Source organism: Ambystoma mexicanum, chromosome 1q (genome assembly GCF_040938575.1).
Source record: "Ambystoma mexicanum isolate Mex_15411 chromosome 1q, UKY_AmexF1_1, whole genome shotgun sequence".
NCBI lineage: Eukaryota > Metazoa > Chordata > Amphibia > Caudata > Ambystomatidae > Ambystoma > Ambystoma mexicanum.
In genome coordinates this window covers 591,888,699-591,912,450 of record NC_090922.1, presented here as the reverse complement: position 1 = coordinate 591,912,450, position 23,752 = coordinate 591,888,699, and the positions used below count along the sequence as shown (strand labels likewise).

At 54.7% G+C, this 23,752-nt stretch overlaps 27 non-coding genes across 27 annotated transcripts; all 27 read right to left on the bottom strand.

Annotated features, from left to right (window-relative positions):
* Positions 1–405: 405 nt before the first annotated feature.
* On the bottom strand, positions 406–521 carry LOC138565659 (U5 spliceosomal RNA). The gene has a single exon (XR_011301490.1). It is a non-coding gene; the product is annotated as a U5 spliceosomal RNA (small nuclear RNA).
* Positions 522–1,291: 770 nt separating this feature from the next.
* LOC138564947 (U5 spliceosomal RNA) lies at positions 1,292–1,407 on the bottom strand. Its single transcript, XR_011300872.1, has one exon. It is a non-coding gene; the product is annotated as a U5 spliceosomal RNA (small nuclear RNA).
* Positions 1,408–2,177: 770 nt separating this feature from the next.
* LOC138565658 (U5 spliceosomal RNA) lies at positions 2,178–2,293 on the bottom strand. The gene has a single exon (XR_011301489.1). It is a non-coding gene; the product is annotated as a U5 spliceosomal RNA (small nuclear RNA).
* A 776-nt stretch (positions 2,294–3,069) lies between these two features.
* Positions 3,070–3,185, bottom strand: LOC138565657 (U5 spliceosomal RNA). Its single transcript, XR_011301488.1, has one exon. It is a non-coding gene; the product is annotated as a U5 spliceosomal RNA (small nuclear RNA).
* A 776-nt stretch (positions 3,186–3,961) lies between these two features.
* Positions 3,962–4,077, bottom strand: LOC138565656 (U5 spliceosomal RNA). Its single transcript, XR_011301487.1, has one exon. It is a non-coding gene; the product is annotated as a U5 spliceosomal RNA (small nuclear RNA).
* A 770-nt stretch (positions 4,078–4,847) lies between these two features.
* On the bottom strand, positions 4,848–4,963 carry LOC138565655 (U5 spliceosomal RNA). Its single transcript, XR_011301486.1, has one exon. It is a non-coding gene; the product is annotated as a U5 spliceosomal RNA (small nuclear RNA).
* Positions 4,964–5,733: 770 nt separating this feature from the next.
* LOC138565014 (U5 spliceosomal RNA) lies at positions 5,734–5,849 on the bottom strand. Its single transcript, XR_011300935.1, has one exon. It is a non-coding gene; the product is annotated as a U5 spliceosomal RNA (small nuclear RNA).
* Positions 5,850–6,625: 776 nt separating this feature from the next.
* On the bottom strand, positions 6,626–6,741 carry LOC138565654 (U5 spliceosomal RNA). The gene has a single exon (XR_011301485.1). It is a non-coding gene; the product is annotated as a U5 spliceosomal RNA (small nuclear RNA).
* A 776-nt stretch (positions 6,742–7,517) lies between these two features.
* On the bottom strand, positions 7,518–7,633 carry LOC138565653 (U5 spliceosomal RNA). Its single transcript, XR_011301484.1, has one exon. It is a non-coding gene; the product is annotated as a U5 spliceosomal RNA (small nuclear RNA).
* A 776-nt stretch (positions 7,634–8,409) lies between these two features.
* LOC138565652 (U5 spliceosomal RNA) lies at positions 8,410–8,525 on the bottom strand. The gene has a single exon (XR_011301483.1). It is a non-coding gene; the product is annotated as a U5 spliceosomal RNA (small nuclear RNA).
* Positions 8,526–9,301: 776 nt separating this feature from the next.
* On the bottom strand, positions 9,302–9,417 carry LOC138565651 (U5 spliceosomal RNA). Its single transcript, XR_011301482.1, has one exon. It is a non-coding gene; the product is annotated as a U5 spliceosomal RNA (small nuclear RNA).
* Positions 9,418–10,187: 770 nt separating this feature from the next.
* On the bottom strand, positions 10,188–10,303 carry LOC138564946 (U5 spliceosomal RNA). Its single transcript, XR_011300871.1, has one exon. It is a non-coding gene; the product is annotated as a U5 spliceosomal RNA (small nuclear RNA).
* A 770-nt stretch (positions 10,304–11,073) lies between these two features.
* LOC138565649 (U5 spliceosomal RNA) lies at positions 11,074–11,189 on the bottom strand. Its single transcript, XR_011301480.1, has one exon. It is a non-coding gene; the product is annotated as a U5 spliceosomal RNA (small nuclear RNA).
* A 775-nt stretch (positions 11,190–11,964) lies between these two features.
* LOC138565648 (U5 spliceosomal RNA) lies at positions 11,965–12,080 on the bottom strand. Its single transcript, XR_011301479.1, has one exon. It is a non-coding gene; the product is annotated as a U5 spliceosomal RNA (small nuclear RNA).
* Positions 12,081–12,856: 776 nt separating this feature from the next.
* On the bottom strand, positions 12,857–12,972 carry LOC138565647 (U5 spliceosomal RNA). The gene has a single exon (XR_011301478.1). It is a non-coding gene; the product is annotated as a U5 spliceosomal RNA (small nuclear RNA).
* Positions 12,973–13,742: 770 nt separating this feature from the next.
* On the bottom strand, positions 13,743–13,858 carry LOC138565646 (U5 spliceosomal RNA). The gene has a single exon (XR_011301477.1). It is a non-coding gene; the product is annotated as a U5 spliceosomal RNA (small nuclear RNA).
* A 770-nt stretch (positions 13,859–14,628) lies between these two features.
* On the bottom strand, positions 14,629–14,744 carry LOC138565013 (U5 spliceosomal RNA). Its single transcript, XR_011300934.1, has one exon. It is a non-coding gene; the product is annotated as a U5 spliceosomal RNA (small nuclear RNA).
* Positions 14,745–15,520: 776 nt separating this feature from the next.
* LOC138565645 (U5 spliceosomal RNA) lies at positions 15,521–15,636 on the bottom strand. The gene has a single exon (XR_011301476.1). It is a non-coding gene; the product is annotated as a U5 spliceosomal RNA (small nuclear RNA).
* A 776-nt stretch (positions 15,637–16,412) lies between these two features.
* Positions 16,413–16,528, bottom strand: LOC138565643 (U5 spliceosomal RNA). The gene has a single exon (XR_011301475.1). It is a non-coding gene; the product is annotated as a U5 spliceosomal RNA (small nuclear RNA).
* Positions 16,529–17,298: 770 nt separating this feature from the next.
* On the bottom strand, positions 17,299–17,414 carry LOC138565642 (U5 spliceosomal RNA). Its single transcript, XR_011301474.1, has one exon. It is a non-coding gene; the product is annotated as a U5 spliceosomal RNA (small nuclear RNA).
* A 770-nt stretch (positions 17,415–18,184) lies between these two features.
* Positions 18,185–18,300, bottom strand: LOC138565641 (U5 spliceosomal RNA). Its single transcript, XR_011301473.1, has one exon. It is a non-coding gene; the product is annotated as a U5 spliceosomal RNA (small nuclear RNA).
* A 790-nt stretch (positions 18,301–19,090) lies between these two features.
* Positions 19,091–19,206, bottom strand: LOC138565640 (U5 spliceosomal RNA). Its single transcript, XR_011301472.1, has one exon. It is a non-coding gene; the product is annotated as a U5 spliceosomal RNA (small nuclear RNA).
* A 776-nt stretch (positions 19,207–19,982) lies between these two features.
* On the bottom strand, positions 19,983–20,098 carry LOC138565639 (U5 spliceosomal RNA). The gene has a single exon (XR_011301471.1). It is a non-coding gene; the product is annotated as a U5 spliceosomal RNA (small nuclear RNA).
* Positions 20,099–20,874: 776 nt separating this feature from the next.
* LOC138565637 (U5 spliceosomal RNA) lies at positions 20,875–20,990 on the bottom strand. Its single transcript, XR_011301469.1, has one exon. It is a non-coding gene; the product is annotated as a U5 spliceosomal RNA (small nuclear RNA).
* A 770-nt stretch (positions 20,991–21,760) lies between these two features.
* LOC138565636 (U5 spliceosomal RNA) lies at positions 21,761–21,876 on the bottom strand. The gene has a single exon (XR_011301468.1). It is a non-coding gene; the product is annotated as a U5 spliceosomal RNA (small nuclear RNA).
* A 770-nt stretch (positions 21,877–22,646) lies between these two features.
* On the bottom strand, positions 22,647–22,762 carry LOC138565635 (U5 spliceosomal RNA). The gene has a single exon (XR_011301467.1). It is a non-coding gene; the product is annotated as a U5 spliceosomal RNA (small nuclear RNA).
* Positions 22,763–23,538: 776 nt separating this feature from the next.
* Positions 23,539–23,654, bottom strand: LOC138565634 (U5 spliceosomal RNA). The gene has a single exon (XR_011301466.1). It is a non-coding gene; the product is annotated as a U5 spliceosomal RNA (small nuclear RNA).
* Positions 23,655–23,752: the final 98 nt, after the last annotated feature.

Sequence of the window (23,752 nt, the reverse complement as noted above, 5' to 3'; positions counted from 1 at the left end):
AAGCAGCCCGCTCTCTCCTTTCTCAGGACACAGGGGTCATTTTCCGCCCTCACCCTGTCTTGCACGGGTGCTGGGCCTCCTGGGCTGCCAGCGGGCAAAGAACGGCGTTTGTCAGGCGTTCGTCAGCCGATCGGGGCCCGGGCCCAAACCCCTGCCCACTGGGGCCATATCCTCCTGGATGCTAGCTTGGAGCCAGCCTCTGCTGGCTCACCAGCAGGTGGCGACAGCAGCAAGCATTAGCTAAAGGCTCCCCCCTCTGGCTACCACTGCAAGGCATCAGCCTGGCTGTGCTGCGAGGACCCCTGCAAAGGCTGACTGACAGCTGGGGGGTGCAAGCCAACAGCTGAAAAGCAGGCTTTGCGCTTTCATTTGCTCTGTTTCTTTTTTTTTTTAACCAGCATAGGTAACCCTGCACTTGGCAGGGCTTCAAAAAATTGAGTGAAACTCTTTAATGTTCCTCTCCACGGAAATCTTTAGTAAAAGGCGAAAGATTTATTCGGTTTGAAGAGAAACCAGAGTATGCGCTCTGGTGGCCCCGACTGCGGCCGCAAAAAATGCAACACCTCACTAGCTCAGGGTGACTTAGTGAAGCAGTGCACACGATGACGCTTTTTGAGATGAAGCGAATGGAGAATGCTATCGGGCTCCGAACCCGTGGCAGAATGACTTTATTTGCAAGCAATCCCATCCAAAGTCATGAAACCTGGCAGGGGATTGTGGGTATGCAAATTTCTCCAGACCGCAGGCCATGTGACATTGGCCAAAAGGCAGGCAGAGTCTGCCTTTGCCTGAGGACTCCCCTCGTTTACATAAGGTCTAGGGCTTCTGGGAGGCAGGCGTGAGATTTTCTTTTGGGCCCCAGAGATGGGGCTCCTCCCCCAGGATGTTGAAGAAGCAGCCCGCTCTCTCCTTTCTCAGGACACAGGGGTCATTTTCCGCCCTCACCCTGTCTTGCACGGGTGCTGGGCCTCCTGGGCTGCCAGCGGGCAAAGAACGGCGTTTGTCAGGCGTTCGTCAGCCGATCGGGGCCCGGGCCCAAACCCCTGCCCACTGGGGCCATATCCTCCTGGATGCTAGCTTGCAGCCAGCCTCTGCTGGCTCACCAGCAGGTGGCGACAGCAGCAAGCATTAGCTAAAGGCTCCCCCCTCTGGCTACCACTGCAAGGCATCAGCCTGGCTGTGCTGCGAGGACCCCTGCAAAGGCTGACTGACAGCTGGGGGGTGCAAGCCAACAGCTGAAAAGCAGGCTTTGCGCTTTCATTTGCTCTGTTTCTTTTTAACCAGCATAGGTAACCCTGCACTTGGCAGGGCTTCAAAAAATGGAGTGAAACTCTTTAATGTTCCTCTCCACGGAAATCTTTAGTAAAAGGCGAAAGATTTATTCGGTTTGAAGAGAAACCAGAGTATGCGCTCTAGTGGCCCCGACTGCGGCCGCAAAAAATGCAACACCTCACTAGCTCAGGGTGACTTAGTGAAGCAGTGCACACGATGACGCTTTTTGAGATGAAGCGAATGGAGAATGCTATCGGGCTCCGAACCCGTGGCAGAATGACTTTATTTGCAAGCAATCCCATCCAAAGTCATGAAACCTGGCAGGGGATTGTGGGTATGCAAATTTCTCCAGACCGCAGGCCATGTGACATTGGCCAAAAGGCAGGCAGAGTCTGCCTTTGCCTGAGGACTCCCCTCGTTTACATAAGGTCTAGGGCTTCTGGGAGGCAGGCGTGAGATTTTCTTTTGGGCCCCAGAGATGGGGCTCCTCCCCCAGGATGTTGAAGAAGCAGCCCGCTCTCTCCTTTCTCAGGACACAGGGGTCATTTTCCGCCCTCACCCTGTCTTGCACGGGTGCTGGGCCTCCTGGGCTGCCAGCGGGCAAAGGACGGCGTTTGTCAGGCGTTCGTCAGCCGATCGGGGCCCGGGCCCAAACCCCTGCCCACTGGGGCCATATCCTCCTGGATGCTAGCTTGGAGCCAGCCTCTGCTGGCTCACCAGCAGGTGGCGACAGCGGCAAGCATTAGCTAAAGGCTCCCCCCTCTGGCTACCACTGCAAGGCATCAGCCTGGCTGTGCTGCGAGGACCCCTGCAAAGGCTGACTGACAGCTGGGGGGTGCAAGCCAACAGCTGAAAAGCAGGCTTTGCGCTTTCATTTGCTCTGTTTCTTTTTAACCAGCATAGGTAACCCTGCACTTGGCAGGGCTTCAAAAAATTGAGTGAAACTCTTTAATGTTCCTCTCCACGGAAATCTTTAGTAAAAGGCGAAAGATTTATTCGGTTTGAAGAGAAACCAGAGTATGCGCTCTAGTGGCCCCGACTGCGGCCGCAAAAAATGCAACACCTCACTAGCTCAGGGTGACTTAGTGAAGCAGTGCACACGATGACGCTTTTTGAGATGAAGCGAATGGAGAATGCTATCGGGCTCCGAACCCGTGGCAGAATGACTTTATTTGCAAGCAATCCCATCCAAAGTCATGAAACCTGGCAGGGGATTGTGGGTATGCAAATTTCTCCAGACCGCAGGCCATGTGACATTGGCCAAAAGGCAGGCAGAGTCTGCCTTTGCCTGAGGACTCCCCTCGTTTACATAAGGTCTAGGGCTTCTGGGAGGCAGGCGTGAGATTTTCTTTTGGGCCCCAGAGATGGGGCTCCTCCCCCAGGATGTTGAAGAAGCAGCCCGCTCTCTCCTTTCTCAGGACACAGGGATCATTTTCCGCCCTCACCCTGTCTTGCACGGGTGCTGGGCCTCCTGGGCTGCCAGCGGGCAAAGAACGGCGTTTGTCAGGCGTTCGTCAGCCGATCGGGGCCCGGGCCCAAACCCCTGCCCACTGGGGCCATATCCTCCTGGATGCTAGCTTGGAGCCAGCCTCTGCTGGCTCACCAGCAGGTGGCGACAGCAGCAAGCATTAGCTAAAGGCTCCCCCCTCTGGCTACCACTGCAAAGCATCAGCCTGGCTGTGCTGCGAGGACCCCTGCAAAGGCTGACTGACAGCTGGGGGGTGCAAGCCAACAGCTGAAAAGCAGGCTTTGCGCTTTCATTTGCTCTGTTTCTTTTTTTTTTTAACCAGCATAGGTAACCCTGCACTTGGCAGGGCTTCAAAAAATTGAGTGAAACTCTTTAATGTTCCTCTCCACGGAAATCTTTAGTAAAAGGCGAAAGATTTATTCGGTTTGAAGAGAAACCAGAGTATGCGCTCTAGTGGCCCCGACTGCGGCCGCAAAAAATGCAACACCTCACTAGCTCAGGGTGACTTAGTGAAGCAGTGCACACGATGACGCTTTTTGAGATGAAGCGAATGGAGAATGCTATCGGGCTCCGAACCCGTGGCAGAATGACTTTATTTGCAAGCAATCCCATCCAAAGTCATGAAACCTGGCAGGGGATTGTGGGTATGCAAATTTCTCCAGACCGCAGGCCATGTGACATTGGCCAAAAGGCAGGCAGAGTCTGCCTTTGCCTGAGGACTCCCCTCGTTTACATAAGGTCTAGGGCTTCTGGGAGGCAGGCGTGAGATTTTCTTTTGGGCCCCAGAGATGGGGCTCCTCCCCCAGGATGTTGAAAAAGCAGCCCGCTCTCTCCTTTCTCAGGACACAGGGGTCATTTTCCGCCCTCACCCTGTCTTGCACGGGTGCTGGGCCTCCTGGGCTGCCAGCGGGCAAAGAACGGCGTTTGTCAGGCGTTCGTCAGCCGATCGGGGCCCGGGCCCAAACCCCTGCCCACTGGGGCCATATCCTCCTGGATGCTAGCTTGGAGCCAGCCTCTGCTGGCTCACCAGCAGGTGGCGACAGCAGCAAGCATTAGCTAAAGGCTCCCCCCTCTGGCTACCACTGCAAGGCATCAGCCTGGCTGTGCTGCGAGGACCCCTGCAAAGGCTGACTGACAGCTGGGGGGTGCAAGCCAACAGCTGAAAAGCAGGCTTTGCGCTTTCATTTGCTCTGTTTCTTTTTTTTTTTAACCAGCATAGGTAACCCTGCACTTGGCAGGGCTTCAAAAAATTGAGTGAAACTCTTTAATGTTCCTCTCCACGGAAATCTTTAGTAAAAGGCGAAAGATTTATTCGGTTTGAAGAGAAACCAGAGTATGCGCTCTGGTGGCCCCGACTGCGGCCGCAAAAAATGCAACACCTCACTAGCTCAGGGTGACTTAGTGAAGCAGTGCACACGATGACGCTTTTTGAGATGAAGCGAATGGAGAATGCTATCGGGCTCCGAACCCGTGGCAGAATGACTTTATTTGCAAGCAATCCCATCCAAAGTCATGAAACCTGGCAGGGGATTGTGGGTATGCAAATTTCTCCAGACCGCAGGCCATGTGACATTGGCCAAAAGGCAGGCAGAGTCTGCCTTTGCCTGAGGACTCCCCTCGTTTACATAAGGTCTAGGGCTTCTGGGAGGCAGGCGTGAGATTTTCTTTTGGGCCCCAGAGATGGGGCTCCTCCCCCAGGATGTTGAAGAAGCAGCCCGCTCTCTCCTTTCTCAGGACACAGGGGTCATTTTCCGCCCTCACCCTGTCTTGCACGGGTGCTGGGCCTCCTGGGCTGCCAGCGGGCAAAGAACGGCGTTTGTCAGGCGTTCGTCAGCCGATCGGGGCCCGGGCCCAAACCCCTGCCCACTGGGGCCATATCCTCCTGGATGCTAGCTTGCAGCCAGCCTCTGCTGGCTCACCAGCAGGTGGCGACAGCAGCAAGCATTAGCTAAAGGCTCCCCCCTCTGGCTACCACTGCAAGGCATCAGCCTGGCTGTGCTGCGAGGACCCCTGCAAAGGCTGACTGACAGCTGGGGGGTGCAAGCCAACAGCTGAAAAGCAGGCTTTGCGCTTTCATTTGCTCTGTTTCTTTTTAACCAGCATAGGTAACCCTGCACTTGGCAGGGCTTCAAAAAATTGAGTGAAACTCTTTAATGTTCCTCTCCACGGAAATCTTTAGTAAAAGGCGAAAGATTTATTCGGTTTGAAGAGAAACCAGAGTATGCGCTCTAGTGGCCCCGACTGCGGCCGCAAAAAATGCAACACCTCACTAGCTCAGGGTGACTTAGTGAAGCAGTGCACACGATGACGCTTTTTGAGATGAAGCGAATGGAGAATGCTATCGGGCTCCGAACCCGTGGCAGAATGACTTTATTTGCAAGCAATCCCATCCAAAGTCATGAAACCTGGCAGGGGATTGTGGGTATGCAAATTTCTCCAGACCGCAGGCCATGTGACATTGGCCAAAAGGCAGGCAGAGTCTGCCTTTGCCTGAGGACTCCCCTCGTTTACATAAGGTCTAGGGCTTCTGGGAGGCAGGCGTGAGATTTTCTTTTGGGCCCCAGAGATGGGGCTCCTCCCCCAGGATGTTGAAGAAGCAGCCCGCTCTCTCCTTTCTCAGGACACAGGGGTCATTTTCCGCCCTCACCCTGTCTTGCACGGGTGCTGGGCCTCCTGGGCTGCCAGCGGGCAAAGGACGGCGTTTGTCAGGCGTTCGTCAGCCGATCGGGGCCCGGGCCCAAACCCCTGCCCACTGGGGCCATATCCTCCTGGATGCTAGCTTGGAGCCAGCCTCTGCTGGCTCACCAGCAGGTGGCGACAGCGGCAAGCATTAGCTAAAGGCTCCCCCCTCTGGCTACCACTGCAAGGCATCAGCCTGGCTGTGCTGCGAGGACCCCTGCAAAGGCTGACTGACAGCTGGGGGGTGCAAGCCAACAGCTGAAAAGCAGGCTTTGCGCTTTCATTTGCTCTGTTTCTTTTTAACCAGCATAGGTAACCCTGCACTTGGCAGGGCTTCAAAAAATTGAGTGAAGCTCTTTAATGTTCCTCTCCACGGAAATCTTTAGTAAAAGGCGAAAGATTTATTCGGTTTGAAGAGAAACCAGAGTATGCGCTCTAGTGGCCCCGACTGCGGCCGCAAAAAATGCAACACCTCACTAGCTCAGGGTGACTTAGTGAAGCAGTGCACACGATGACGCTTTTTGAGATGAAGCGAATGGAGAATGCTATCGGGCTCCGAACCCGTGGCAGAATGACTTTATTTGCAAGCAATCCCATCCAAAGTCATGAAACCTGGCAGGGGATTGTGGGTATGCAAATTTCTCCAGACCGCAGGCCATGTGACATTGGCCAAAAGGCAGGCAGAGTCTGCCTTTGCCTGAGGACTCCCCTCGTTTACATAAGGTCTAGGGCTTCTGGGAGGCAGGCGTGAGATTTTCTTTTGGGCCCCAGAGATGGGGCTCCTCCCCCAGGATGTTGAAGAAGCAGCCCGCTCTCTCCTTTCTCAGGACACAGGGATCATTTTCCGCCCTCACCCTGTCTTGCACGGGTGCTGGGCCTCCTGGGCTGCCAGCGGGCAAAGAACGGCGTTTGTCAGGCGTTCGTCAGCCGATCGGGGCCCGGGCCCAAACCCCTGCCCACTGGGGCCATATCCTCCTGGATGCTAGCTTGGAGCCAGCCTCTGCTGGCTCACCAGCAGGTGGCGACAGCAGCAAGCATTAGCTAAAGGCTCCCCCCTCTGGCTACCACTGCAAAGCATCAGCCTGGCTGTGCTGCGAGGACCCCTGCAAAGGCTGACTGACAGCTGGGGGGTGCAAGCCAACAGCTGAAAAGCAGGCTTTGCGCTTTCATTTGCTCTGTTTCTTTTTTTTTTTAACCAGCATAGGTAACCCTGCACTTGGCAGGGCTTCAAAAAATTGAGTGAAACTCTTTAATGTTCCTCTCCACGGAAATCTTTAGTAAAAGGCGAAAGATTTATTCGGTTTGAAGAGAAACCAGAGTATGCGCTCTAGTGGCCCCGACTGCGGCCGCAAAAAATGCAACACCTCACTAGCTCAGGGTGACTTAGTGAAGCAGTGCACACGATGACGCTTTTTGAGATGAAGCGAATGGAGAATGCTATCGGGCTCCGAACCCGTGGCAGAATGACTTTATTTGCAAGCAATCCCATCCAAAGTCATGAAACCTGGCAGGGGATTGTGGGTATGCAAATTTCTCCAGACCGCAGGCCATGTGACATTGGCCAAAAGGCAGGCAGAGTCTGCCTTTGCCTGAGGACTCCCCTCGTTTACATAAGGTCTAGGGCTTCTGGGAGGCAGGCGTGAGATTTTCTTTTGGGCCCCAGAGATGGGGCTCCTCCCCCAGGATGTTGAAAAAGCAGCCCGCTCTCTCCTTTCTCAGGACACAGGGGTCATTTTCCGCCCTCACCCTGTCTTGCACGGGTGCTGGGCCTCCTGGGCTGCCAGCGGGCAAAGAACGGCGTTTGTCAGGCGTTCGTCAGCCGATCGGGGCCCGGGCCCAAACCCCTGCCCACTGGGGCCATATCCTCCTGGATGCTAGCTTGGAGCCAGCCTCTGCTGGCTCACCAGCAGGTGGCGACAGCAGCAAGCATTAGCTAAAGGCTCCCCCCTCTGGCTACCACTGCAAGGCATCAGCCTGGCTGTGCTGCGAGGACCCCTGCAAAGGCTGACTGACAGCTGGGGGGTGCAAGCCAACAGCTGAAAAGCAGGCTTTGCGCTTTCATTTGCTCTGTTTCTTTTTTTTTTTAACCAGCATAGGTAACCCTGCACTTGGCAGGGCTTCAAAAAATTGAGTGAAACTCTTTAATGTTCCTCTCCACGGAAATCTTTAGTAAAAGGCGAAAGATTTATTCGGTTTGAAGAGAAACCAGAGTATGCGCTCTGGTGGCCCCGACTGCGGCCGCAAAAAATGCAACACCTCACTAGCTCAGGGTGACTTAGTGAAGCAGTGCACACGATGACGCTTTTTGAGATGAAGCGAATGGAGAATGCTATCGGGCTCCGAACCCGTGGCAGAATGACTTTATTTGCAAGCAATCCCATCCAAAGTCATGAAACCTGGCAGGGGATTGTGGGTATGCAAATTTCTCCAGACCGCAGGCCATGTGACATTGGCCAAAAGGCAGGCAGAGTCTGCCTTTGCCTGAGGACTCCCCTCGTTTACATAAGGTCTAGGGCTTCTGGGAGGCAGGCGTGAGATTTTCTTTTGGGCCCCAGAGATGGGGCTCCTCCCCCAGGATGTTGAAGAAGCAGCCCGCTCTCTCCTTTCTCAGGACACAGGGATCATTTTCCGCCCTCACCCTGTCTTGCACGGGTGCTGGGCCTCCTGGGCTGCCAGCGGGCAAAGAACGGCGTTTGTCAGGCGTTCGTCAGCCGATCGGGGCCCGGGCCCAAACCCCTGCCCACTGGGGCCATATCCTCCTGGATGCTAGCTTGGAGCCAGCCTCTGCTGGCTCACCAGCAGGTGGCGACAGCAGCAAGCATTAGCTAAAGGCTCCCCCCTCTGGCTACCACTGCAAAGCATCAGCCTGGCTGTGCTGCGAGGACCCCTGCAAAGGCTGACTGACAGCTGGGGGGTGCAAGCCAACAGCTGAAAAGCAGGCTTTGCGCTTTCATTTGCTCTGTTTCTTTTTTTTTTTAACCAGCATAGGTAACCCTGCACTTGGCAGGGCTTCAAAAAATTGAGTGAAACTCTTTAATGTTCCTCTCCACGGAAATCTTTAGTAAAAGGCGAAAGATTTATTCGGTTTGAAGAGAAACCAGAGTATGCGCTCTAGTGGCCCCGACTGCGGCCGCAAAAAATGCAACACCTCACTAGCTCAGGGTGACTTAGTGAAGCAGTGCACACGATGACGCTTTTTGAGATGAAGCGAATGGAGAATGCTATCGGGCTCCGAACCCGTGGCAGAATGACTTTATTTGCAAGCAATCCCATCCAAAGTCATGAAACCTGGCAGGGGATTGTGGGTATGCAAATTTCTCCAGACCGCAGGCCATGTGACATTGGCCAAAAGGCAGGCAGAGTCTGCCTTTGCCTGAGGACTCCCCTCGTTTACATAAGGTCTAGGGCTTCTGGGAGGCAGGCGTGAGATTTTCTTTTGGGCCCCAGAGATGGGGCTCCTCCCCCAGGATGTTGAAAAAGCAGCCCGCTCTCTCCTTTCTCAGGACACAGGGGTCATTTTCCGCCCTCACCCTGTCTTGCACGGGTGCTGGGCCTCCTGGGCTGCCAGCGGGCAAAGAACGGCGTTTGTCAGGCGTTCGTCAGCCGATCGGGGCCCGGGCCCAAACCCCTGCCCACTGGGGCCATATCCTCCTGGATGCTAGCTTGGAGCCAGCCTCTGCTGGCTCACCAGCAGGTGGCGACAGCAGCAAGCATTAGCTAAAGGCTCCCCCCTCTGGCTACCACTGCAAGGCATCAGCCTGGCTGTGCTGCGAGGACCCCTGCAAAGGCTGACTGACAGCTGGGGGGTGCAAGCCAACAGCTGAAAAGCAGGCTTTGCGCTTTCATTTGCTCTGTTTCTTTTTTTTTTTAACCAGCATAGGTAACCCTGCACTTGGCAGGGCTTCAAAAAATTGAGTGAAACTCTTTAATGTTCCTCTCCACGGAAATCTTTAGTAAAAGGCGAAAGATTTATTCGGTTTGAAGAGAAACCAGAGTATGCGCTCTGGTGGCCCCGACTGCGGCCGCAAAAAATGCAACACCTCACTAGCTCAGGGTGACTTAGTGAAGCAGTGCACACGATGACGCTTTTTGAGATGAAGCGAATGGAGAATGCTATCGGGCTCCGAACCCGTGGCAGAATGACTTTATTTGCAAGCAATCCCATCCAAAGTCATGAAACCTGGCAGGGGATTGTGGGTATGCAAATTTCTCCAGACCGCAGGCCATGTGACATTGGCCAAAAGGCAGGCAGAGTCTGCCTTTGCCTGAGGACTCCCCTCGTTTACATAAGGTCTAGGGCTTCTGGGAGGCAGGCGTGAGATTTTCTTTTGGGCCCCAGAGATGGGGCTCCTCCCCCAGGATGTTGAAGAAGCAGCCCGCTCTCTCCTTTCTCAGGACACAGGGGTCATTTTCCGCCCTCACCCTGTCTTGCACGGGTGCTGGGCCTCCTGGGCTGCCAGCGGGCAAAGAACGGCGTTTGTCAGGCGTTCGTCAGCCGATCGGGGCCCGGGCCCAAACCCCTGCCCACTGGGGCCATATCCTCCTGGATGCTAGCTTGCAGCCAGCCTCTGCTGGCTCACCAGCAGGTGGCGACAGCAGCAAGCATTAGCTAAAGGCTCCCCCCTCTGGCTACCACTGCAAGGCATCAGCCTGGCTGTGCTGCGAGGACCCCTGCAAAGGCTGACTGACAGCTGGGGGGTGCAAGCCAACAGCTGAAAAGCAGGCTTTGCGCTTTCATTTGCTCTGTTTCTTTTTAACCAGCATAGGTAACCCTGCACTTGGCAGGGCTTCAAAAAATGGAGTGAAACTCTTTAATGTTCCTCTCCACGGAAATCTTTAGTAAAAGGCGAAAGATTTATTCGGTTTGAAGAGAAACCAGAGTATGCGCTCTAGTGGCCCCGACTGCGGCCGCAAAAAATGCAACACCTCACTAGCTCAGGGTGACTTAGTGAAGCAGTGCACACGATGACGCTTTTTGAGATGAAGCGAATGGAGAATGCTATCGGGCTCCGAACCCGTGGCAGAATGACTTTATTTGCAAGCAATCCCATCCAAAGTCATGAAACCTGGCAGGGGATTGTGGGTATGCAAATTTCTCCAGACCGCAGGCCATGTGACATTGGCCAAAAGGCAGGCAGAGTCTGCCTTTGCCTGAGGACTCCCCTCGTTTACATAAGGTCTAGGGCTTCTGGGAGGCAGGCGTGAGATTTTCTTTTGGGCCCCAGAGATGGGGCTCCTCCCCCAGGATGTTGAAGAAGCAGCCCGCTCTCTCCTTTCTCAGGACACAGGGGTCATTTTCCGCCCTCACCCTGTCTTGCACGGGTGCTGGGCCTCCTGGGCTGCCAGCGGGCAAAGGACGGCGTTTGTCAGGCGTTCGTCAGCCGATCGGGGCCCGGGCCCAAACCCCTGCCCACTGGGGCCATATCCTCCTGGATGCTAGCTTGGAGCCAGCCTCTGCTGGCTCACCAGCAGGTGGCGACAGCGGCAAGCATTAGCTAAAGGCTCCCCCCTCTGGCTACCACTGCAAGGCATCAGCCTGGCTGTGCTGCGAGGACCCCTGCAAAGGCTGACTGACAGCTGGGGGGTGCAAGCCAACAGCTGAAAAGCAGGCTTTGCGCTTTCATTTGCTCTGTTTCTTTTTAACCAGCATAGGTAACCCTGCACTTGGCAGGGCTTCAAAAAATTGAGTGAAACTCTTTAATGTTCCTCTCCACGGAAATCTTTAGTAAAAGGCGAAAGATTTATTCGGTTTGAAGAGAAACCAGAGTATGCGCTCTAGTGGCCCCGACTGCGGCCGCAAAAAATGCAACACCTCACTAGCTCAGGGTGACTTAGTGAAGCAGTGCACACGATGACGCTTTTTGAGATGAAGCGAATGGAGAATGCTATCGGGCTCCGAACCCGTGGCAGAATGACTTTATTTGCAAGCAATCCCATCCAAAGTCATGAAACCTGGCAGGGGATTGTGGGTATGCAAATTTCTCCAGACCGCAGGCCATGTGACATTGGCCAAAAGGCAGGCAGAGTCTGCCTTTGCCTGAGGACTCCCCTCGTTTACATAAGGTCTAGGGCTTCTGGGAGGCAGGCGTGAGATTTTCTTTTGGGCCCCAGAGATGGGGCTCCTCCCCCAGGATGTTGAAGAAGCAGCCCGCTCTCTCCTTTCTCAGGACACAGGGATCATTTTCCGCCCTCACCCTGTCTTGCACGGGTGCTGGGCCTCCTGGGCTGCCAGCGGGCAAAGAACGGCGTTTGTCAGGCGTTCGTCAGCCGATCGGGGCCGGGCCCAAACCCCTGCCCACTGGGGCCATATCCTCCTGGATGCTAGCTTGGAGCCAGCCTCTGCTGGCTCACCAGCAGGTGGCGACAGCAGCAAGCATTAGCTAAAGGCTCCCCCCTCTGGCTACCACTGCAAAGCATCAGCCTGGCTGTGCTGCGAGGACCCCTGCAAAGGCTGACTGACAGCTGGGGGGTGCAAGCCAACAGCTGAAAAGCAGGCTTTGCGCTTTCATTTGCTCTGTTTCTTTTTTTTTTTAACCAGCATAGGTAACCCTGCACTTGGCAGGGCTTCAAAAAATTGAGTGAAACTCTTTAATGTTCCTCTCCACGGAAATCTTTAGTAAAAGGCGAAAGATTTATTCGGTTTGAAGAGAAACCAGAGTATGCGCTCTAGTGGCCCCGACTGCGGCCGCAAAAAATGCAACACCTCACTAGCTCAGGGTGACTTAGTGAAGCAGTGCACACGATGACGCTTTTTGAGATGAAGCGAATGGAGAATGCTATCGGGCTCCGAACCCGTGGCAGAATGACTTTATTTGCAAGCAATCCCATCCAAAGTCATGAAACCTGGCAGGGGATTGTGGGTATGCAAATTTCTCCAGACCGCAGGCCATGTGACATTGGCCAAAAGGCAGGCAGAGTCTGCCTTTGCCTGAGGACTCCCCTCGTTTACATAAGGTCTAGGGCTTCTGGGAGGCAGGCGTGAGATTTTCTTTTGGGCCCCAGAGATGGGGCTCCTCCCCCAGGATGTTGAAAAAGCAGCCCGCTCTCTCCTTTCTCAGGACACAGGGGTCATTTTCCGCCCTCACCCTGTCTTGCACGGGTGCTGGGCCTCCTGGGCTGCCAGCGGGCAAAGAACGGCGTTTGTCAGGCGTTCGTCAGCCGATCGGGGCCCGGGCCCAAACCCCTGCCCACTGGGGCCATATCCTCCTGGATGCTAGCTTGGAGCCAGCCTCTGCTGGCTCACCAGCAGGTGGCGACAGCAGCAAGCATTAGCTAAAGGCTCCCCCCTCTGGCTACCACTGCAAGGCATCAGCCTGGCTGTGCTGCGAGGACCCCTGCAAAGGCTGACTGACAGCTGGGGGGTGCAAGCCAACAGCTGAAAAGCAGGCTTTGCGCTTTCATTTGCTCTGTTTCTTTTTTTTTTTAACCAGCATAGGTAACCCTGCACTTGGCAGGGCTTCAAAAAATTGAGTGAAACTCTTTAATGTTCCTCTCCACGGAAATCTTTAGTAAAAGGCGAAAGATTTATTCGGTTTGAAGAGAAACCAGAGTATGCGCTCTGGTGGCCCCGACTGCGGCCGCAAAAAATGCAACACCTCACTAGCTCAGGGTGACTTAGTGAAGCAGTGCACACGATGACGCTTTTTGAGATGAAGCGAATGGAGAATGCTATCGGGCTCCGAACCCGTGGCAGAATGACTTTATTTGCAAGCAATCCCATCCAAAGTCATGAAACCTGGCAGGGGATTGTGGGTATGCAAATTTCTCCAGACCGCAGGCCATGTGACATTGGCCAAAAGGCAGGCAGAGTCTGCCTTTGCCTGAGGACTCCCCTCGTTTACATAAGGTCTAGGGCTTCTGGGAGGCAGGCGTGAGATTTTCTTTTGGGCCCCAGAGATGGGGCTCCTCCCCCAGGATGTTGAAGAAGCAGCCCGCTCTCTCCTTTCTCAGGACACAGGGGTCATTTTCCGCCCTCACCCTGTCTTGCACGGGTGCTGGGCCTCCTGGGCTGCCAGCGGGCAAAGAACGGCGTTTGTCAGGCGTTCGTCAGCCGATCGGGGCCCGGGCCCAAACCCCTGCCCACTGGGGCCATATCCTCCTGGATGCTAGCTTGCAGCCAGCCTCTGCTGGCTCACCAGCAGGTGGCGACAGCAGCAAGCATTAGCTAAAGGCTCCCCCCTCTGGCTACCACTGCAAGGCATCAGCCTGGCTGTGCTGCGAGGACCCCTGCAAAGGCTGACTGACAGCTGGGGGGTGCAAGCCAACAGCTGAAAAGCAGGCTTTGCGCTTTCATTTGCTCTGTTTCTTTTTAACCAGCATAGGTAACCCTGCACTTGGCAGGGCTTCAAAAAATTGAGTGAAACTCTTTAATGTTCCTCTCCACGGAAATCTTTAGTAAAAGGCGAAAGATTTATTCGGTTTGAAGAGAAACCAGAGTATGCGCTCTAGTGGCCCCGACTGCGGCCGCAAAAAATGCAACACCTCACTAGCTCAGGGTGACTTAGTGAAGCAGTGCACACGATGACGCTTTTTGAGATGAAGCGAATGGAGAATGCTATCGGGCTCCGAACCCGTGGCAGAATGACTTTATTTGCAAGCAATCCCATCCAAAGTCATGAAACCTGGCAGGGGATTGTGGGTATGCAAATTTCTCCAGACCGCAGGCCATGTGACATTGGCCAAAAGGCAGGCAGAGTCTGCCTTTGCCTGAGGACTCCCCTCGTTTACATAAGGTCTAGGGCTTCTGGGAGGCAGGCGTGAGATTTTCTTTTGGGCCCCAGAGATGGGGCTCCTCCCCCAGGATGTTGAAGAAGCAGCCCGCTCTCTCCTTTCTCAGGACACAGGGGTCATTTTCCGCCCTCACCCTGTCTTGCACGGGTGCTGGGCCTCCTGGGCTGCCAGCGGGCAAAGGACGGCGTTTGTCAGGCGTTCGTCAGCCGATCGGGGCCCGGGCCCAAACCCCTGCCCACTGGGGCCATATCCTCCTGGATGCTAGCTTGGAGCCAGCCTCTGCTGGCTCACCAGCAGGTGGCGACAGCGGCAAGCATTAGCTAAAGGCTCCCCCCTCTGGCTACCACTGCAAGGCATCAGCCTGGCTGTGCTGCGAGGACCCCTGCAAAGGCTGACTGACAGCTGGGGGGTGCAAGCCAACAGCTGAAAAGCAGGCTTTGCGCTTTCATTTGCTCTGTTTCTTTTTAACCAGCATAGGTAACCCTGCACTTGGCAGGGCTTCAAAAAATTGAGTGAAGCTCTTTAATGTTCCTCTCCACGGAAATCTTTAGTAAAAGGCGAAAGATTTATTCGGTTTGAAGAGAAACCAGAGTATGCGCTCTAGTGGCCCCGACTGCGGCCGCAAAAAATGCAACACCTCACTAGCTCAGGGTGACTTAGTGAAGCAGTGCACACGATGACGCTTTTTGAGATGAAGCGAATGGAGAATGCTATCGGGCTCCGAACCCGTGGCAGAATGACTTTATTTGCAAGCAATCCCATCCAAAGTCATGAAACCTGGCAGGGGATTGTGGGTATGCAAATTTCTCCAGACCGCAGGCCATGTGACATTGGCCAAAAGGCAGGCAGAGTCTGCCTTTGCCTGAGGACTCCCCTCGTTTACATAAGGTCTAGGGCTTCTGGGAGGCAGGCGTGAGATTTTCTTTTGGGCCCCAGAGATGGGGCTCCTCCCCCAGGATGTTGAAGAAGCAGCCCGCTCTCTCCTTTCTCAGGACACAGGGATCATTTTCCGCCCTCACCCTGTCTTGCACGGGTGCTGGGCCTCCTGGGCTGCCAGCGGGCAAAGAACGGCGTTTGTCAGGCGTTCGTCAGCCGATCGGGGCCCGGGCCCAAACCCCTGCCCACTGGGGCCATATCCTCCTGGATGCTAGCTTGGAGCCAGCCTCTGCTGGCTCACCAGCAGGTGGCGACAGCAGCAAGCATTAGCTAAAGGCTCCCCCCTCTGGCTACCACTGCAAAGCATCAGCCTGGCTGTGCTGCGAGGACCCCTGCAAAGGCTGACTGACAGCTGGGGGGTGCAAGCCAACAGCTGAAAAGCAGGCTTTGCGCTTTCATTTGCTCTGTTTCTTTTTTTTTTTAACCAGCATAGGTAACCCTGCACTTGGCAGGGCTTCAAAAAATTGAGTGAAACTCTTTAATGTTCCTCTCCACGGAAATCTTTAGTAAAAGGCGAAAGATTTATTCGGTTTGAAGAGAAACCAGAGTATGCGCTCTAGTGGCCCCGACTGCGGCCGCAAAAAATGCAACACCTCACTAGCTCAGGGTGACTTAGTGAAGCAGTGCACACGATGACGCTTTTTGAGATGAAGCGAATGGAGAATGCTATCGGGCTCCGAACCCGTGGCAGAATGACTTTATTTGCAAGCAATCCCATCCAAAGTCATGAAACCTGGCAGGGGATTGTGGGTATGCAAATTTCTCCAGACCGCAGGCCATGTGACATTGGCCAAAAGGCAGGCAGAGTCTGCCTTTGCCTGAGGACTCCCCTCGTTTACATAAGGTCTAGGGCTTCTGGGAGGCAGGCGTGAGATTTTCTTTTGGGCCCCAGAGATGGGGCTCCTCCCCCAGGATGTTGAAAAAGCAGCCCGCTCTCTCCTTTCTCAGGACACAGGGGTCATTTTCCGCCCTCACCCTGTCTTGCACGGGTGCTGGGCCTCCTGGGCTGCCAGCGGGCAAAGAACGGCGTTTGTCAGGCGTTCGTCAGCCGATCGGGGCCCGGGCCCAAACCCCTGCCCACTGGGGCCATATCCTCCTGGATGCTAGCTTGGAGCCAGCCTCTGCTGGCTCACCAGCAGGTGGCGACAGCAGCAAGCATTAGCTAAAGGCTCCCCCCTCTGGCTACCACTGCAAGGCATCAGCCTGGCTGTGCTGCGAGGACCCCTGCAAAGGCTGACTGACAGCTGGGGGGTGCAAGCCAACAGCTGAAAAGCAGGCTTTGCGCTTTCATTTGCTCTGTTTCTTTTTTTTTTTAACCAGCATAGGTAACCCTGCACTTGGCAGGGCTTCAAAAAATTGAGTGAAACTCTTTAATGTTCCTCTCCACGGAAATCTTTAGTAAAAGGCGAAAGATTTATTCGGTTTGAAGAGAAACCAGAGTATGCGCTCTGGTGGCCCCGACTGCGGCCGCAAAAAATGCAACACCTCACTAGCTCAGGGTGACTTAGTGAAGCAGTGCACACGATGACGCTTTTTGAGATGAAGCGAATGGAGAATGCTATCGGGCTCCGAACCCGTGGCAGAATGACTTTATTTGCAAGCAATCCCATCCAAAGTCATGAAACCTGGCAGGGGATTGTGGGTATGCAAATTTCTCCAGACCGCAGGCCATGTGACATTGGCCAAAAGGCAGGCAGAGTCTGCCTTTGCCTGAGGACTCCCCTCGTTTACATAAGGTCTAGGGCTTCTGGGAGGCAGGCGTGAGATTTTCTTTTGGGCCCCAGAGATGGGGCTCCTCCCCCAGGATGTTGAAGAAGCAGCCCGCTCTCTCCTTTCTCAGGACACAGGGGTCATTTTCCGCCCTCACCCTGTCTTGCACGGGTGCTGGGCCTCCTGGGCTGCCAGCGGGCAAAGAACGGCGTTTGTCAGGCGTTCGTCAGCCGATCGGGGCCCGGGCCCAAACCCCTGCCCACTGGGGCCATATCCTCCTGGATGCTAGCTTGCAGCCAGCCTCTGCTGGCTCACCAGCAGGTGGCGACAGCAGCAAGCATTAGCTAAAGGCTCCCCCCTCTGGCTACCACTGCAAGGCATCAGCCTGGCTGTGCTGCGAGGACCCCTGCAAAGGCTGACTGACAGCTGGGGGGTGCAAGCCAACAGCTGAAAAGCAGGCTTTGCGCTTTCATTTGCTCTGTTTCTTTTTAACCAGCATAGGTAACCCTGCACTTGGCAGGGCTTCAAAAAATTGAGTGAAACTCTTTAATGTTCCTCTCCACGGAAATCTTTAGTAAAAGGCGAAAGATTTATTCGGTTTGAAGAGAAACCAGAGTATGCGCTCTAGTGGCCCCGACTGCGGCCGCAAAAAATGCAACACCTCACTAGCTCAGGGTGACTTAGTGAAGCAGTGCACACGATGACGCTTTTTGAGATGAAGCGAATGGAGAATGCTATCGGGCTCCGAACCCGTGGCAGAATGACTTTATTTGCAAGCAATCCCATCCAAAGTCATGAAACCTGGCAGGGGATTGTGGGTATGCAAATTTCTCCAGACCGCAGGCCATGTGACATTGGCCAAAAGGCAGGCAGAGTCTGCCTTTGCCTGAGGACTCCCCTCGTTTACATAAGGTCTAGGGCTTCTGGGAGGCAGGCGTGAGATTTTCTTTTGGGCCCCAGAGATGGGGCTCCTCCCCCAGGATGTTGAAGAAGCAGCCCGCTCTCTCCTTTCTCAGGACACAGGGGTCATTTTCCGCCCTCACCCTGTCTTGCACGGGTGCTGGGCCTCCTGGGCTGCCAGCGGGCAAAGGACGGCGTTTGTCAGGCGTTCGTCAGCCGATCGGGGCCCGGGCCCAAACCCCTGCCCACTGGGGCCATATCCTCCTGGATGCTAGCTTGGAGCCAGCCTCTGCTGGCTCACCAGCAGGTGGCGACAGCGGCAAGCATTAGCTAAAGGCTCCCCCCTCTGGCTACCACTGCAAGGCATCAGCCTGGCTGTGCTGCGAGGACCCCTGCAAAGGCTGACTGACAGCTGGGGGGTGCAAGCCAACAGCTGAAAAGCAGGCTTTGCGCTTTCATTTGCTCTGTTTCTTTTTAACCAGCATAGGTAACCCTGCACTTGGCAGGGCTTCAAAAAATTGAGTGAAACTCTTTAATGTTCCTCTCCACGGAAATCTTTAGTAAAAGGCGAAAGATTTATTCGGTTTGAAGAGAAACCAGAGTATGCGCTCTAGTGGCCCCGACTGCGGCCGCAAAAAATGCAACACCTCACTAGCTCAGGGTGACTTAGTGAAGCAGTGCACACGATGACGCTTTTTGAGATGAAGCGAATGGAGAATGCTATCGGGCTCCGAACCCGTGGCAGAATGACTTTATTTGCAAGCAATCCCATCCAAAGTCATGAAACCTGGCAGGGGATTGTGGGTATGCAAATTTCTCCAGACCGCAGGCCATGTGACATTGGCCAAAAGGCAGGCAGAGTCTGCCTTTGCCTGAGGACTCCCCTCGTTTACATAAGGTCTAGGGCTTCTGGGAGGCAGGCGTGAGATTTTCTTTTGGGCCCCAGAGATGGGGCTCCTCCCCCAGGATGTTGAAAAAGCAGCCCGCTCTCTCCTTTCTCAGGACACAGGGGTCATTTTCCGCCCTCACCCTGTCTTGCACGGGTGCTGGGCCTCCTGGGCTGCCAGGTTCTTTTGCCCGCCGGGCAAAGGACGGCGTTTGTCAGGCGTTCGTCAACCGATCGGGGCCCGGGCCCAAACCCCTGCCCACTGGGGCCATATCCTCCTGGATGCTAGCTTGCAGCCAGCCTCTGCTGGCTCACCAGCAGGTGGCGACAGCAGCAAGCATTAGCTAAAGGCTCCCCCCTCTGGCTACCACTGCAAGGCATCAGCCTGGCTGTGCTGCGAGGACCCCTGCAAAGGCTGACTGACAGCTGGGGGGTGCAAGCCAACAGCTGAAAAGCAGGCTTTGCGCTTTCATTTGCTCTGTTTCTTTTTTTTTTTAACCAGCATAGGTAACCCTGCACTTGGCAGGGCTTCAAAAAATTGAGTGAAACTCTTTAATGTTCCTCTCCACGGAAATCTTTAGTAAAAGGCGAAAGATTTATTCGGTTTGAAGAGAAACCAGAGTATGCGCTCTAGTGGCCCCGACTGCGGCCGCAAAAAATGCAACACCTCACTAGCTCAGGGTGACTTAGTGAAGCAGTGCACACGATGACGCTTTTTGAGATGAAGCGAATGGAGAATGCTATCGGGCTCCGAACCCGTGGCAGAATGACTTTATTTGCAAGCAATCCCATCCAAAGTCATGAAACCTGGCAGGGGATTGTGGGTATGCAAATTTCTCCAGACCGCAGGCCATGTGACATTGGCCAAAAGGTAGGCAGAGTCTGCCTTTGCCTGAGGACTCCCCTCGTTTACATAAGGTCTAGGGCTTCTGGGAGGCAGGCGTGAGATTTTCTTTTGGGCCCCAGAGATGGGGCTCCTCCCCCAGGATGTTGAAGAAGCAGCCCGCTCTCTCCTTTCTCAGGACACAGGGATCATTTTCCGCCCTCACCCTGTCTTGCACGGGTGCTGGGCCTCCTGGGCTGCCAGCGGGCAAAGAACGGCGTTTGTCAGGTGTTCGTCAGCCGATCGGGGCCCGGGCCCAAACCCCTGCCCACTGGGGCCATATCCTCCTGGATGCTAGCTTGGAGCCAGCCTCTGCTGGCTCACCAGCAGGTGGCGACAGCAGCAAGCATTAGCTAAAGGCTCCCCCCTCTGGCTACCACTGCAAGGCATCAGCCTGGCTGTGCTGCGAGGACCCCTGCAAAGGCTGACTGACAGCTGGGGGGTGCAAGCCAACAGCTGAAAAGCAGGCTTTGCGCTTTCATTTGCTCTGTTTCTTTTTTTTTTTAACCAGCATAGGTAACCCTGCACTTGGCAGGGCTTCAAAAAATTGAGTGAAACTCTTTAATGTTCCTCTCCACGGAAATCTTTAGTAAAAGGCGAAAGATTTATTCGGTTTGAAGAGAAACCAGAGTATGCACTCTAGTGGCCCCGACTGCGGCCGCAAAAAATGCAACACCTCACTAGCTCAGGGTGACTTAGTGAAGCAGTGCACACGATGACGCTTTTTGAGATGAAGCGAATGGAGAATGCTATCGGGCTCCGAACCCGTGGCAGAATGACTTTATTTGCAAGCAATCCCATCCAAAGTCATGAAACCTGGCAGGGGATTGTGGGTATGCAAATTTCTCCAGACCGCAGGCCATGTGACATTGGCCAAAAGGCAGGCAGAGTCTGCCTTTGCCTGAGGACTCCCCTCGTTTACATAAGGTCTAGGGCTTCTGGGAGGCAGGCGTGAGATTTTCTTTTGGGCCCCAGAGATGGGGCTCCTCCCCCAGGATGTTGAAGAAGCAGCCCGCTCTCTCCTTTCTCAGGACACAGGGGTCATTTTCCGCCCTCACCCTGTCTTGCACGGGTGCTGGGCCTCCTGGGCTGCCAGCGGGCAAAGAACGGCGTTTGTCAGGCGTTCGTCAGCCGATCGGGGCCCGGGCCCAAACCCCTGCCCACTGGGGCCATATCCTCCTGGATGCTAGCTTGGAGCCAGCCTCTGCTGGCTCACCAGCAGGTGGCGACAGCAGCAAGCATTAGCTAAAGGCTCCCCCCTCTGGCTACCACTGCAAGGCATCAGCCTGGCTGTGCTGCGAGGACCCCTGCAAAGGCTGACTGACAGCTGGGGGGTGCAAGCCAACAGCTGAAAAGCAGGCTTTGCGCTTTCATTTGCTCTGTTTCTTTTTTTTTTTAACCAGCATAGGTAACCCTGCACTTGGCAGGGCTTCAAAAAATTGAGTGAAACTCTTTAATGTTCCTCTCCACGGAAATCTTTAGTAAAAGGCGAAAGATTTATTCGGTTTGAAGAGAAACCAGAGTATGCGCTCTGGTGGCCCCGACTGCGGCCGCAAAAAATGCAACACCTCACTAGCTCAGGGTGACTTAGTGAAGCAGTGCACACGATGACGCTTTTTGAGATGAAGCGAATGGAGAATGCTATCGGGCTCCGAACCCGTGGCAGAATGACTTTATTTGCAAGCAATCCCATCCAAAGTCATGAAACCTGGCAGGGGATTGTGGGTATGCAAATTTCTCCAGACCGCAGGCCATGTGACATTGGCCAAAAGGCAGGCAGAGTCTGCCTTTGCCTGAGGACTCCCCTCGTTTACATAAGGTCTAGGGCTTCTGGGAGGCAGGCGTGAGATTTTCTTTTGGGCCCCAGAGATGGGGCTCCTCCCCCAGGATGTTGAAGAAGCAGCCCGCTCTCTCCTTTCTCAGGACACAGGGGTCATTTTCCGCCCTCACCCTGTCTTGCACGGGTGCTGGGCCTCCTGGGCTGCCAGCGGGCAAAGAACGGCGTTTGTCAGGCGTTCGTCAGCCGATCGGGGCCCGGGCCCAAACCCCTGCCCACTGGGGCCATATCCTCCTGGATGCTAGCTTGCAGCCAGCCTCTGCTGGCTCACCAGCAGGTGGCGACAGCAGCAAGCATTAGCTAAAGGCTCCCCCCTCTGGCTACCACTGCAAGGCATCAGCCTGGCTGTGCTGCGAGGACCCCTGCAAAGGCTGACTGACAGCTGGGGGGTGCAAGCCAACAGCTGAAAAGCAGGCTTTGCGCTTTCATTTGCTCTGTTTCTTTTTAACCAGCATAGGTAACCCTGCACTTGGCAGGGCTTCAAAAAATTGAGTGAAACTCTTTAATGTTCCTCTCCACGGAAATCTTTAGTAAAAGGCGAAAGATTTATTCGGTTTGAAGAGAAACCAGAGTATGCGCTCTAGTGGCCCCGACTGCGGCCGCAAAAAATGCAACACCTCACTAGCTCAGGGTGACTTAGTGAAGCAGTGCACACGATGACGCTTTTTGAGATGAAGCGAATGGAGAATGCTATCGGGCTCCGAACCCGTGGCAGAATGACTTTATTTGCAAGCAATCCCATCCAAAGTCATGAAACCTGGCAGGGGATTGTGGGTATGCAAATTTCTCCAGACCGCAGGCCATGTGACATTGGCCAAAAGGCAGGCAGAGTCTGCCTTTGCCTGAGGACTCCCCTCGTTTACATAAGGTCTAGGGCTTCTGGGAGGCAGGCGTGAGATTTTCTTTTGGGCCCCAGAGATGGGGCTCCTCCCCCAGGATGTTGAAGAAGCAGCCCGCTCTCTCCTTTCTCAGGACACAGGGGTCATTTTCCGCCCTCACCCTGTCTTGCACGGGTGCTGGGCCTCCTGGGCTGCCAGCGGGCAAAGGACGGCGTTTGTCAGGCGTTCGTCAGCCGATCGGGGCCCGGGCCCAAACCCCTGCCCACTGGGGCCATATCCTCCTGGATGCTAGCTTGGAGCCAGCCTCTGCTGGCTCACCAGCAGGTGGCGACAGCGGCAAGCATTAGCTAAAGGCTCCCCCCTCTGGCTACCACTGCAAGGCATCAGCCTGGCTGTGCTGCGAGGACCCCTGCAAAGGCTGACTGACAGCTGGGGGGTGCAAGCCAACAGCTGAAAAGCAGGCTTTGCGCTTTCATTTGCTCTGTTTCTTTTTAACCAGCATAGGTAACCCTGCACTTGGCAGGGCTTCAAAAAATTGAGTGAAACTCTTTAATGTTCCTCTCCACGGAAATCTTTAGTAAAAGGCGAAAGATTTATTCGGTTTGAAGAGAAACCAGAGTATGCGCTCTAGTGGCCCCGACTGCGGCCGCAAAAAATGCAACACCTCACTAGCTCAGGGTGACTTAGTGAAGCAGTGCACACGATGACGCTTTTTGAGATGAAGCGAATGGAGAATGCTATCGGGCTCCGAACCCGTGGCAGAATGACTTTATTTGCAAGCAATCCCATCCAAAGTCATGAAACCTGGCAGGGGATTGTGGGTATGCAAATTTCTCCAGACCGCAGGCCATGTGACATTGGCCAAAAGGTAGGCAGAGTCTGCCTTTGCCTGAGGACTCCCCTCGTTTACATAAGGTCTAGGGCTTCTGGGAGGCAGGCGTGAGATTTTCTTTTGGGCCCCAGAGATGGGGCTCCTCCCCCAGGATGTTGAAGAAGCAGCCCGCTCTCTCCTTTCTCAGGACACAGGGATCATTTTCCGCCCTCACCCTGTCTTGCACGGGTGCTGGGCCTCCTGGGCTGCCAGCGGGCAAAGAACGGCGTTTGTCAGGCGTTCGTCAGCCGATCGGGGCCCGGGCCCAAACCCCTGCCCACTGGGGCCATATCCTCCTGGATGCTAGCTTGGAGCCAGCCTCTGCTGGCTCACCAGCAGGTGGCGACAGCAGCAAGCATTAGCTAAAGGCTCCCCCCTCTGGCTACCACTGCAAGGCATCAGCCTGGCTGTGCTGCGAGGACCCCTGCAAAGGCTGACTGACAGCTGGGGGGTGCAAGCCAACAGCTGAAAAGCAGGCTTTGCGCTTTCATTTGCTCTGTTTCTTTTTTTTTTTAACCAGCATAGGTAACCCTGCACTTGGCAGGGCTTCAAAAAATTGAGTGAAACTCTTTAATGTTCCTCTCCACGGAAATCTTTAGTAAAAGGCGAAAGATTTATTCGGTTTGAAGAGAAACCAGAGTATGCACTCTAGTGGCCCCGACTGCGGCCGCAAAAAATGCAACACCTCACTAGCTCAGGGTGACTTAGTGAAGCAGTGCACACGATGACGCTTTTTGAGAT